Genomic DNA, 13,722 nt, shown 5'->3' on the forward strand with positions numbered 1-13,722 from the left:
CCCAGAAGGGCTATTAATTTCATTTTGGCATTTTGTGTTGTTTCATTTGTCAAATTGTTGCCACCAAATATTATCGCCTGTATTATATTTAAAGAAATTAAACAATGAAGAATCTGCATAAATTTATGTATGTTTCTCACATTATGATAAAACAACGATACCTAGAGCCATAAAATTTTTAATATTGAACTTCTCCAGACGAATATGGGCATCAGGAAGCCCAAATTTGAAATTTGGAATTTGTTATATTATCGATTTTATATTTTGTAAAACTTAAAGTAAGATGAAGATTAAACCTTAAAGTAAGACGTCTTTAAAACAAAAATTAAAAATATCAAATGCAGAAACAGGATTAAGTTAAGATAGTGCTGGTACCTTTCAAAAATATTTGGCAGAAAATAATACCGATGGATGTTTGGTAAGAATGATTTAGATGATTTATTTCATGAAATTCAAATTGTTTGTTTTAAGGAAGGCAAAATTTAAATGAAAGAGAAAAATCAAGTTGGCAGATATTGATGATTAAATGCTTTAATAATGTATGAAATTTTTTTAACAAAATTTACACTATAAAGCTTAGGTAATGTTTTTTGGAGGAGGTTATTATTTTCCGTTAGCATATAAAGTCGTGTTCTGCCCAAATGAAACTTGCATACATTATTATGCCTTCAAAACTGGCGAACGAAGAATGAAAAGAATCTAGAATAGCATTTAGTCCGCACCTTGTAAATGCTGCTATTGTGCCAAGCCTAAGATCTCTCTATAGCTTCCACACGCCCTCATGCATAGCCGCTCTGTGAGTGTTGCTACTGGGCAACGTACGAAACCTTTGCCTTTCAAATTTAATAAGTATGTTCTTGATTAGGAAAGTGAATGATTTAAAAGCAATAAACCCAGTTCTTTATAATTTAAATATTATTTCATATTTTACTTACGCATTTAATTGATATAAATATAAAAGTTTATCCTACATCCTACAAGATATCCAACTGGTAAATTTTATGAAGTTTGCAACTTCGTAGTGCTTTTAATGAGAAACGCTACGCTTTTAATGTTGCATGTTAATAATTAATACAGAAGGATTGTTTTTTTTCAAAAATTTTATGATGTTTTTCATTTTTAAATTTTTTTTTGTAAAAGTTTTTTTTTTTTTTTTTTTTTTTTTTTTCAGTTTTATGAAAATTTTTACGGTAAACTCACTGTAATCTGAAGTTTTTAGATTTTCCGATTTCAGTTTTTCAAAAATAGGATATATCTTCTTTTCATATTTTAAAATATTGTTTACTTAAAGTATTTCAGAAAGTTAAATGCAAGACACGTTTTTTACAACATTTTTAACTAGTTATTGTTTTTATAAATTAACATTATTAATTAAGTGTAATTATTTCCACTTCGATGATTTAAATGATATTAATTAAGTTAAATACATTATGTAAATCATATCGCCAGTACCGACAGTCACTTTTTAATTTTGAGGCAACTGTCTCCGTAGAAGACCAAAATCGTCTTAAAGAGAGTTCATTGTACTTTCAGAGCTAAAACGGCTTCCGCTAACCTCAGAGTTGAAGTGCATTCAAACAAATATTGATTCTAACGTTTTGATATTCTTATCTTGAACAGTGTAATATTTTTGTCACAGCTTTATTTTTATAAATATATGTTTTATAAAACGATATTTGTATTTTATTCTAAAATTTTATTGTAGTAGATCTTCGCTAATAAAAAAGTATTCTATTTTTTTAGCGAATATAAAAAGAAAATGTATAAGTTCACTTTTATTATTAAAAATTTATTATTAAAGATTATCTCCTTAAGAGATAAAAAAAAGAGTTGTGTTAGCAGGAATGAATCCAAGAGCAGTTTGGTAAACTGCGAGCTCAGCTAGAATTTAAAAAACTTTTAAGAAAGTCCCTGGTGGGATAGTATAATCGAAATTCTTTCAGTGGGTTTTTGTTTTTCCTCTCCCGTCCTCTCATAATATTATTTTTATCATCCAAACGGAAAATGTTTCATCTCTATTTACATTTACATTCACACATTTTTTTAACATTTCCATTCAATATGATTAAAATAGGTGCTTATGGATAACGTCATAATACGTTAGGTGGACCAGAGTGAGGCTGTCTGTCCAACCCATCATTTGAGAGTACCATTTGATCGCGAGCTATCTGTATTTGATTATTGGGGGGAGGGGGGTAAAACAGAAGTTTACCAGTCTTGCAGTAGATGAACTATACAAAGAAGTTGAAAAATTTCCTTGTGAATGATTTATTCGCATCAATCCAAGGATAAGTGCTTTATAATTTTTTGACTTTGACGATCTGTAATTTACATCATGACTTATCTCATTAAAATATAGTATAAATATGGAAGCCATTGAATTAAAAGCTTGTTATTGCTCCATAACTTATCTGGCAAAAATTTTCATTAAATTAACGTTACAAAAGACGTATATCCTTAAAAATACTCGAATAAGGAAAAAATTATTATTATTATGATACCCGTGAGTGAGCAAACTAGTAATTGTATTTACATGTCACCGCACCACGTCGGCCATCTTGATCCATTCTCAACAAAAATGGCGACGAAAAATGTCCAGATATGACGTTTATTATTTATGGAAGACAGTCCTTTCTTACATACCTTGCTTCTTCTCATTGATGGGATTTGAAACGGGGAGAGATGAGGGCTGTTGTCCCTGCGTCTTTGTGATGAAAGAGCTTTATCGCCGACTTATTGGGCAGCCAGCGCCATCTATCCGTCACATTTGGAAATATTTCTTTCTCTCTTAAATTACAGTTCTTTTTTTCTCAATCCATTCAGATTATCATTATTATTGTCTGCTTTTATATTAACATATATCGCTATAAATTGAAAATATTTTTAGTTTAAATTTATATCTCTCCTGTTTTAGTTATAGCATAAGCTTAAATAATTTCATTTTTCGCATAAGAATTGTTATTAACGTTAATAATTTGTGTTAACTGATAAGGATAATAAGAACTTTAATACAAACGAAATGATGGAGAAACAGCACAAAGTGGACTTCAACTTATCAGTCTGATGAAATAATTAATGGTTATTGAGATTAATGAAAGCAAATTTTCAGGTTTCTGAAAATTTTTAATGAACCAATTTTTTTTTAATTTAAATGTTTTTTAAACGGTTATGAATCTCTCCTAAAAATTTTATAGCAGCATTATTATTAGAAAACATATAGAAATGTTTTTGGAAGCATTATGTATTATTTAAGGGATAGCTTAATTTCATTTAAATTTAAATGCAATTTCCTTAGATTTGTAATTTTAATTGTATTAGATTTGTAGTTTTAAATTAATCAAACTCTTCTAAATCAGAACACAATTTCGATTTTTTTTATTTCTATTTCTCATCTTAAAAGCGTTATTTTGGATTTATCCTTTTTAATAATTGGAGCATGCTTTTCATAAAACATTAAAATTTGGAACATTCAGAGCAAGTAAGAAAATCGCAATTACTTAAATATTTTTTGTTCCTTTACCTTAAAATAAAAGCTTGCAATGTAATGAAGAAAAAGAAAAATATTTTTTATTCGTCAAAAGATTTATGTATGTCCCTTTAATAAGGCTAGTTAATTATAATTTTGAATGTGTAGTTAGTAATTATTATTTGATTCTTCTATAATTTTGTATATTTCTCATTCAAGCAGCACAGCTTAATTTTTTATATTCATGGGCGAGCTTGAAAAGCATATCAAGGAATATATAATTACACCTGGAAGCAAAAAATAGTCTAAACTTATCTAAGTGGAAATACAATATATTTACTGTAATGTTTAATGCAAGTTTTTATTCAAGCTTTTCAAATCCATTTTCATATACATTTGTAAGCATTTTTAAAGTTATTATAAAGAGTATTTACACAGCTTAGAATGCATTTCTGGATTCTAATTAATACTTTATATAAAAATAATTATTTGTTTAATGTTTTATCGGTTGACTCTTTCTATAGACAATCTAAACCTTTCTTACCAATATAAAATTTATTCTTTACAGTTAGCAGCGCCATTTATCTTCGCCTTTGTTTCAGTAGTTTTCATACTCTTCTGTAATTCAGAATCAGGGTCTAGGTTTAATAAGTCATCCCTTTAGCCACCGAAATTGTAGTAGTTCACAGACGAAATGTCAAAAGGTTTTGCAGAATTATGATAAAAATTTAAATACTCTTTTCCCCATTCTCAATAAATTTGAGGACAGTTGTGAAAAAATTATTGGTTACTTTAACATGACAGAATTGTACTCTTTAATCGCTCGATGGAAAACAGACGATACTGGTTCTTTTAATAAGATTAGTTAAAATATTTTCGCAGTACAAAAATTTGATAATAATTTGAATTTTTTCCCTTTTATTTTCAGTTGTATGTGAAACCGGTACCAATTTTAAATTCTTTACTGAGGCTTTTTGTGAAAATGTGACATCGAGTTTTTAATTCTTTTTCACTCCACTTTAACTATAATTAATTTTTATCTTTTCACTTCCCTGTACGTAGTAAAAAGGAAGTATTGCAATCGCGAAAAGTTTCAGGCAGCATATTTCAACGAAAATATCCATTTTGACCGCTTTCGAATGCAATTAACGATGTTTTTGCGTGATATCTGTACGTAAAGACAGAATAAAAGACTCTTTTCCTCCAAAAAATTGTAAATATATTTATATATACTTATATACACTCTGTTACCAGGTTCAGTGATCTCAGTTTCTTTACTCTTATATGTTTCTAAATTGTACATGTTTTGCTTTAAAAATGATTGAATTATGTTCTTTTTATCTTCCGGTTAAAGTTTTTATGCCTTTAGTAAATCTGTATGCAATATTTTTAGAATTATCAACAATTTTAAAGTTGTTTAAGTGCCGCTAAGCCTAATAATATTTTTGATGGCGGCCGTTGCTTGTTTACATTTGAAACAGCAGAGTAGTGGATTTGTAGCCAATCTGGAGAAACGTAGCTTCGCAACAACAAAAATAACGCCTTCATTTATTATTGCGAATTAAATCATGCTTAATTCTTTTTGGAATTTTTTCGAGGAAATAAGTGCTTAACATTTACTTCGTAATTTTTAATACAGATATTTTGAGTTTTTATGTATTTTTGCCTTGTCGCGAAGTGAGAACTGAATTAATTTAATGAGAAATACTCAATCGTCTGTGAAAAACTGTTTCTTTTTTGTTTTGCTTGCTTAATTTCCTTCATACATTGTTCTAGCTTTATTATAGTATTTAAATAGAACATGTGGCTACGATTAGATAATTCTTTAAATGTTATAGATTTTGTGCATTCTGACTTATAATATGAACGAAATATAATACTGTTAAGGGAGTCTAGCGCCAGAGTGTCGCTATGGTAAACAAATAGAGTGGATTTTAATGAATGCATTTATTCTGTTGTGGTTTATGTGCTGTCGGCGAAGTAGATTTAATTCAATCCAATAAGTTTAAACGAAATGCAAGAAAAAATGCGCATAATTTAATATTCCGTACAAGGAAGTCATGTGGTCTACACATTAGATTTTTTATTACAGTCATTTAGATGAACCTTTGATTCACCAACAGTCAAAATATGCATCCCTTTTCTCCAAATGAAGGATATTTTTGTATAGAATTTTACAAAATTCTTTGCATTCGGTCGCATATTTAGGCACAAGACTAAAATCATTACGCTCTTTAGCTTTTTTGAAGATTTAAATCTATGCTATTAGCTTACTTCGTGTTCTCATAGAGATATTTTAAAGATAAAGCAGTTGTTTTCTGAAATAGGAAAAGAAAAATCCCCTCACCCCCCAAAACAAACTATAATCTTCAGTTTTAAAGTAAATTATCTATTTCCTTTGGGTATTAATCCCGCTTATAAAAGCATGTTAGCCTTAATATGCATGCTATTTAACATTTAATAATTGAATCGCATTTTTAAAATTACAAATTAATCTTTTTTGGGGGGGGAGGGAGTTGTCTTTCAGTTCAAAACTTTTTTATATGTGGCATTCTAGGGCAAGAGCTAGTTGAGGTTAAAAAATAATAAGTTCTTTCTAAACAAATTATTATAGAACTTTTTATACGTTATTCATATACTTATTTCGTCAAAATCATTCTATACATTTGTAAGCAGTCTCTGCATTTGTTATAGAGAAAAGGTATAAGGTATTTCTCCCACTTCCCTAGCGTGCCTTCGTGGTGTAACAGTAGCACGCTGGGCCGGTATTCCAGAGGTCCGTGGTTCGATTCCCGGCGAAGGCGGTTGCATATTTTTCGTCTTTTCTGCTTCCAGTTAACCTAATGACTCTATGAGTGGCGCCCGAACTAAAAGGGTTGTGGATGATGATTCTCCGCACCCAGGATTTGGCGACTAGGTCCCCTAAAACCCTAGTCGCCCTTTAAAAAGGGGAGTATATAAGGTATTTCTCCCACTTCCCTGGCGTGCCTTCGTGGTGTAACGGTAGCACGCTGGGCCGGTATTCCCGAGGTCCGTGGTTCGATTCCCGGCGAAGGCGATTGCATATTTTCATCTTTTCTGTTTTCAATTGACCTAATGACTCTATAAAGGAGTTCAAACTATTTTTGTTATCTGTTTCTTTTGTTCTTTTGCTTCTTAAAAGAAAGTAATCTGTATCAGATTTTCCCGAAATGCATAGAATTTTCCTTGAATTATGCCTAATTTGAATAAAGAATCTTCCAGTAGGAATAACATGATTTTAAAATGAAATACAATGAAAACTATTTCAGATACAACCGAACTTTTTATATTATTTTAAAGTATAATTTATGGTACTATATTCTGAATAAAACGTCATTTATGTATCCTTTTCGATTCACTATACACAAGCGAATTGGATGAATCTAATTTTCGATGACTGTACGCAATAACTCCGGCACAATATCACGATTGCAGCATTCTCTGTTTATCTTGAATGCTTTAATGGGTCATAGCTTGTTCGCATAGACAAGGAGTGTCAAATTGGCGGCCCTCAAAGGCATTTCAGTCATGTATTTATTGCAAATGTGATGTTAGAAAGATTTCAAGATTTTAATTTTATTTAGTAAATTTTATTCAAAGATTCAAGGATACAGATTTCATTGACTTTTATTTGTGCTTGTCAAAAAATAAATAAATAAATAAGCTCAGTTACGAACTTTTGCATGAAGAATAATAGTTATAATGAAGACAATTCCAATAAGTTCTGTCCAGAGTTACAAACTTAGTAAAATCTAATACCATCAAGTGTCAAACTGTAGTAAGAAATGAGGAGTTTATAAATATTTGCATGCAAATGTACGTATGCGCCTAATTCATGCGCCAAAGAAAAGTTTAATAAAGGGGAAAAGAAATTAGGTTGCCATTATTTATTCTCAAGTGTGATTTCACTTGGAAACGTTTCTATGAAAACTTCGAAATTTTTTATAATTTGTTTCAGTTTAAATTTAAGTAAATTATTTAATGATTAATGAAACATGTTAACATACAAATTAATCCTTTTTTGGGGGAAAGGGAGTTGCCTTCAGTTCAAAACTTTTTTATATGTGGCATTCTACGGCAAGAGATAGTTGAGGTTAAAAAATAATGAAATGCTTATTTGAAAATAATAATCCGTGGTCCGATTCCAGAGCTCCGTGGTTCGATTCCCGGCGAAGTCGTTGCATATTTTTCATCTTGCCTGCTTCCAAAAAATTCCTAATTTCTCTACACAGTGATATTTCGGGTATACAAGGACTTTTCGGGTACTTCTTGGGGATTTTTTTCTCATCAAAAACGACAGTTTTGCTTGTTAACATATCCATTCAAGCAGAAACGTACTTAATCTGAGAATGTTTTTCCAAACTTAACGTTCTTGAAGAACAGCAGAAATAAAAATATAAATAAAAATTAGTGACAATGATAATATTTGAAACATACTTGCAATTTCGTTTTAAAACCCTATAATTTTTATTGGAATACCCTTTAGTTGTAATATGTCGTTACTCTAATTTTATATAATGAAAATTTACTTGATTCCAAAAGTAACTAATCATAAAATATGAAATAGAAATATTTTATGTAAAATAAAGCGAATTTTACATAAAATATTTCTTTTCATATTTTATGTTTAGTTATGACTTAAAATAAAGCGAATTTTGGTATAAATTTCGAGAATAGAATTTCGAGTAAGAAAAGAACGAAAAAAGATGCATAAATATTTATTTTCGTTAAAATAAATAATGAAAATTTTAATTAAAATACTGAAAGATTTTTACTAAAAATAAATAACCGTTTAAATTAAATACGAGTTTATTTCACAAATTTATCGCTGAAAATTAAATTTCCAGTTAAATGAAATTTAGCTGAACCACAGAAAATCAGCAATGAATCAGTGAGTCAGTAAAATAGACGTCTCTCTTTTTCAAATAAGCATTTCTTATTTTCTTATTATTTAAAGGTAGATAATCCGTCTACAAAGTTTTTAGATGAAATTCTTTTGTTAACTTCAGCGAAGTTACTAAATGTTAAGTAATGGCAGTGATTACCAACACATCTGAGTTTATTTTATTTATAAGTTTTTTAAAAATGGAAATTTTTAATTGATTTTTTGAAATTAATATACTGTCATAGCTTCAAAGATTTTGAGAATCATTAAAATTCTCAGATTCTCAGAATTCAGTATTTTATTTATTCCATAGACATTTGCATGTAATTCACATACCTCTTGAATAGATAGATAAAACTGTATCATAAAATGCCGGCAGAAAATAAAAATGCATTGTATACACACATTAGATTTTCTATTCATAAATTACGTATATGGATTAAAACCCAAAATAATATATACAATTAATTAAATCTTATAAAATATCAAACATTTTACTGAGTACTCATTGAGAAAGTTGTGCTTCTGTATGTTGGCTCAGTTCATCAATAGTTGCGGTTACAATAGATTTGGAAGAGTTCAGTACTTAGACCTCTTAAGACCAGATCGCCAGTCAATTTTCAGCATTAGTTAGTTTCTGTATTTAATTATTTACAGAATTTTAAAAATTTAGCACCAGTTCACGTAAATACTTTGCTGCTAAAGATAGTACATATTTAATTGCCAACAAAATCAGATTTTCCACCTTAAAGTGTTCTAGAACTTTGCAGTATATATATTTTTTCGTTAAATAGTGAGTTTGAAAAGTTTATTTTAGCTAAATTGGAATTCAACTTTGGTTAAAAATCTGAGAATCATTAAAATTCTCAGATTCTCAGAATTCAGTATTTTATTTATTCCATAGACATTTGCATGTAATTCACATACCTCTTGAATAGATAGATAAAACTGTATCATAAAATGCCGGCAGAAAATAAAAATGCATTGTATACACACATTAGATTTTCTATTCATAAATTACGTATATGGATTAAAACCCAAAATAATATATACAATTAATTAAATCTTATAAAATATCAAACATTTTACTGAGTACTCATTGAGAAAGTTGTGCTTCTGTATGTTGGCTCAGTTCATCAATAGTTGCGGTTACGATAGATTTGGAAGAGTTCAGTACTTAGACCTCTTAAGACCAGATCGCCAGTCAATTTTCAGCATTAGTTAGTTTCTGTATTTAATTATATACAGAATTTTAAAAATTTAGCACCAGTTCACGTAAATACTTTGCTGCTAAAGATAGTACATATTTAATTGCCAACAAAATCAGATTTTCCACCTTAAAGTGTTCTAGAACTTTGCAGTATATATATTTTTTCGTTAAATAGTGAGTTTGAAAAGTTTATTTTAGCTAAATTGGAATTCAACTTTGGTTTATCCTCACTGACTTCAAAACATACATTTATTGAGAATATGTAGAATAGCTGAGACGAGAAGAAAAGCATGACTCATCAATTGAAAATATAACTGTTTAACTGATACCTAAGAATGAGAGGAGATCCAACTTCTGACTTCCGGGGATTAGATTTTAAATTGATCAAGAAGTAGTAGTTAAATGGTGTGTCTTTTATAATATTTTGGTGTGTCTATTAGTTAGCCAACATTATATTTTGGCTCTCGAAGGATTCCAAGGAATTCATGTCCCTGTTTTAGTATTAAACTAGCAGAAGTATCCGATGCCAGTTAAGTTAGATTAAGAGTAATGCATCTAACAACAGAGAGAACGATACTGCTGTAATCCTTCTCTGATAACGATGCAAAAAAATACGATTCATAGTCATGCATTTTTCAGTCTCATGCGATATGGAACCCACATAAAAAATATCGATAGAAAAAATAAGCTAATTCTTTCTCTAATTATATCAGCAACAATGGCATGCAGTTTTCAATGATTTTCGTCTTTGTAATCAAATGGTCATAAAAGCTCAAGTTCCATTCACCTATATTCAATTTTAGTCGATTAAATGTGCAAAAAATTCATCAGAAATCAATAACGCGAACAAACAAGCAAACGCACAATCACACAGGCATTCTTCTTGATATATATAAATTTTGTAAAAATCACAAATTTTTGATTAACAAGCTCTACGATTTGAAAGCGAGCAGTAGCATCATTTTTCGAAATAAAGCATTTTAATCTCTAACGCGCTAGACTGTTGCCACTCGGATAAATTAGCGCTTTCAGAGTTTTCAATTAATATTTAGGCTGATTAAAGTCGTACGAAGATGGGAATAGTCGAAATGGCTTCCTACGATTTTTTTGAATCGGGAATAATGTATTTAATGTTTGGCGATGCTATTTTTATTTCATTGTAAAACTTAGAAATTTTTTATTCAACAACTTTCGAAATAATGCACATTTTCATCTCCAGGTTGTGAGACTGTTGCCACTTGGAAAAATGAGGGCGAAAATTATCGTTTTTCCGAGTATTTAATTAATATCTCTGACTTTAGCTACTTTTTTGGGGAAAAAAAAGTCGACGTCGACCTTTTCCAGGACCCAGAAAAGAATTATAAAAAGTTTGGCGACGATGGCTATAGTATTAACTGAGTTATTAGAGGACAAACAAAGATACTTTCTTCTTTATATACTATATAGATTAGCAAGAGTGGTTCTTCAGTTTTGTGTGGTTTGTTAATTACAGGTAGTAGTTTTCGAGTAAATGAACTCAATTTTATCTGTTATTAAGTCTACGGGGACGTAGATTGCCCAATAATATGCATAGCTATTAGCTAAACAGACCGTTAGATAGATAGTTGATAAATTGATTAAATTTCTCAACAGATTTTTTAAAATTATTTAAATATGTAAGGATAAAAACACAAAATTTATATAAAAATTCGCAGTCATTTTTACTTCCTTGTACGAAGTAAAGGGAGTATTGTAATCGCGAAAAATTTCCAGTATCATATTTCAACAAAAATATCCATTTTAACCGCTATCGAATCCATTTGAACGATGTTTTTGTCTGACATCTGCATGTACGGACAGCATAGAGGTCTCTTTTTTCCCAAACGGATTAAAAATGCATTTTAATTGGGTTCAGAAGAGATTTTTTCGATTTGAAATTTTGCATATGGAACTGTTATGACTTATAGTTCTGCAATTCCCTTTTTGGCTGCAATCTGGTACTGTTCTGTTATCAGGACCGGGTTCAGAAGTGTACGTATGTATGTCTTCATGTGTATGCATGTCTAGATGTAAGTACTAATGTATGTGCTTGTATACGTATACACATATATGCACATACATACAAACACACATTCATACGTTCATAAATTTCTGAATCCGGTCTGGATAACAGAACAGTACCATCGTCCGCACCAAAAGCATACACATATATACTCACTCGGCTCGATAAGCTCACTTTTTTATTCTTATATGTCGGTAAATTGTGCATTTTTTGCTTTAAAAATGATTGAATTATGTTGTTCTTATCTTCCGGTTAAGGTTTTTATGCCTTTAGTTAATTTGCCCTTTTATGCCTTTAGTTAATCGAATTTAACAGATAGTTGTAAAATTATAAAGAATTAGAAATTTGTAGCCTAATTTTTTTTTCTTTTACTTCATTGTACGAAGTAAAGAAAGTATTGTAATCGCGAAAAATTCCGGGCATCATATTTCAACGAAAATATCCATTTTGATCGCTATCGAATGCAATTTAATGATGTTTTAGCGTGACATCTGTATGTAAGGACAGAATAAAGGACTCTTTTTTTTTCCAAAACGGGTTGCAAAAAGGATTTAAAATGGATTCGGAAGACATTTTTCGTGACGTCTATACGTACGTACGTATCTCGCATAACACAAAAACGAGTAGTTTCAGAACGTTGAAATTTTGTATATAGGACTGTTATAATAGGAAATTGTGCATCTCCCTTTTTGGTTGCAATCGACAGCACCAATAGTATATAAATATATATGTACCCACTCTGTTACTCGGCTCAATGAGCTCATTTTTTTATAATTCTTATATGTTGGTAAACTGTGCATTTTTTGCTTTAAAAATGATTAAATAATATTGTTCTTACCTTCCAGTTAAGTTTTTTATGCCTTTAGTTAATCTCCATGTAATAGCTGTAGAGTTATCAACAATTTAAAAGTTGTTTAAGTGCGGCTAAGCCTAATTTTTGTTACCATAGCAGCCACATTTGTTTAAATTTGAAACTTAGCAGAATAGTGAATTCAGTTTCCGCACCCTCAGTGTCTTTTTTGCCGAGTGCGACCAAAATTTAACTTTCATTTTTGTGTACCGAAAAATCTGCTTTCTTGCTTGTTTTTGCGTAGAAACTCTAATTTTAACTTAAATTTTTTAAAATTGTTTTAACTGTATTTGGTGTTTTGTTTTTTATATATATTTTTGAATTTTTAATGAAGATGTGTTGGGTTTTTATGTATTTTTGCCCTGCTGCGAAGTGAGAACTGAATTAATTGAATGAGAAATATTTCTCTCATGAAATTCGAGGAAATAAATTTGAATGAAGTAGAGCAAAAAATGTGTATAATTTAATAAGCCATAATATGTTGTCCACATCAGATTTTTTAAATTTAAACTTACAGTCATGGGAAGTTCAGTTAGATCTAATAAAAGGGTTTGCTGTCTTTCAAATTTCGAATTTAACAGATATCATTCGCAAGCAACTTGAGATGTCTTCTTACTGAGTTAAAGTTGTATAGCTGATTTTCCCTTTGAATGAGAATTTCCTCAATTAATGTTCTAATATCGTAGCCACCCTTTCATTATATCCCTTCTTTTTATCTGCTTTATATCGTTTGAAATCAGTACGTCTTTTAGCTGAAATCAAGTATCAGATGCTCATGAGAAACAAAAGGTTCTCATGTCAAATATGATAAAAAAGAACTGATCATCTATTGATGGTCAAATATCATAGCCACGCCTTTCATTATATACCTTCTTTTTATCTAGTGGGGATATGTCAAAGATACGCATTTTCAGTTATAGTGTAAGTCAAAGTACGTCTAATATATGCAATCAAGACCGTTTCGCAATCAGTGGGTATTTTATTTGAAATCAAGTATCAGATGCTCAAGAGAAACAAAAATTTCTCATGTCAAATGTGATTAAAAATTTTAATTGTTACAAACATATATTTAAAACTGATCTTTATATTGTTTGTATTTTCTCTATTAACCTTTTTTTTTTAAATGTTTCGAGGATTCTGAAAACTGTTCTGTACTAAGATGCTGGAAGTTACAACTTGAAAGTAATTTTGATAGATATCGATTCCAAATATTGGAATTGATTAATATTGATTCTAATTTTAATAATTT

At 29.8% G+C, this 13,722-nt stretch overlaps 1 protein-coding gene across 1 annotated transcript in view; it reads left to right on the forward strand.

Moving 5' to 3' along the window:
- Positions 1-13,722, forward strand: part of LOC118192790 (protein-L-histidine N-pros-methyltransferase) — a 500,898-nt gene that overhangs the window by 479,771 nt on the left and 7,405 nt on the right. The gene's annotated exons all lie outside the window — the stretch shown is intronic.

The sequence above is a fragment of the Stegodyphus dumicola genome, chromosome 3 (genome assembly GCF_044657685.1).
Source record: "Stegodyphus dumicola isolate Sdum_Otavi_A_Nest chromosome 3, ASM4465768v1".
Classification (NCBI taxonomy): domain Eukaryota; kingdom Metazoa; phylum Arthropoda; class Arachnida; order Araneae; family Eresidae; genus Stegodyphus; species Stegodyphus dumicola.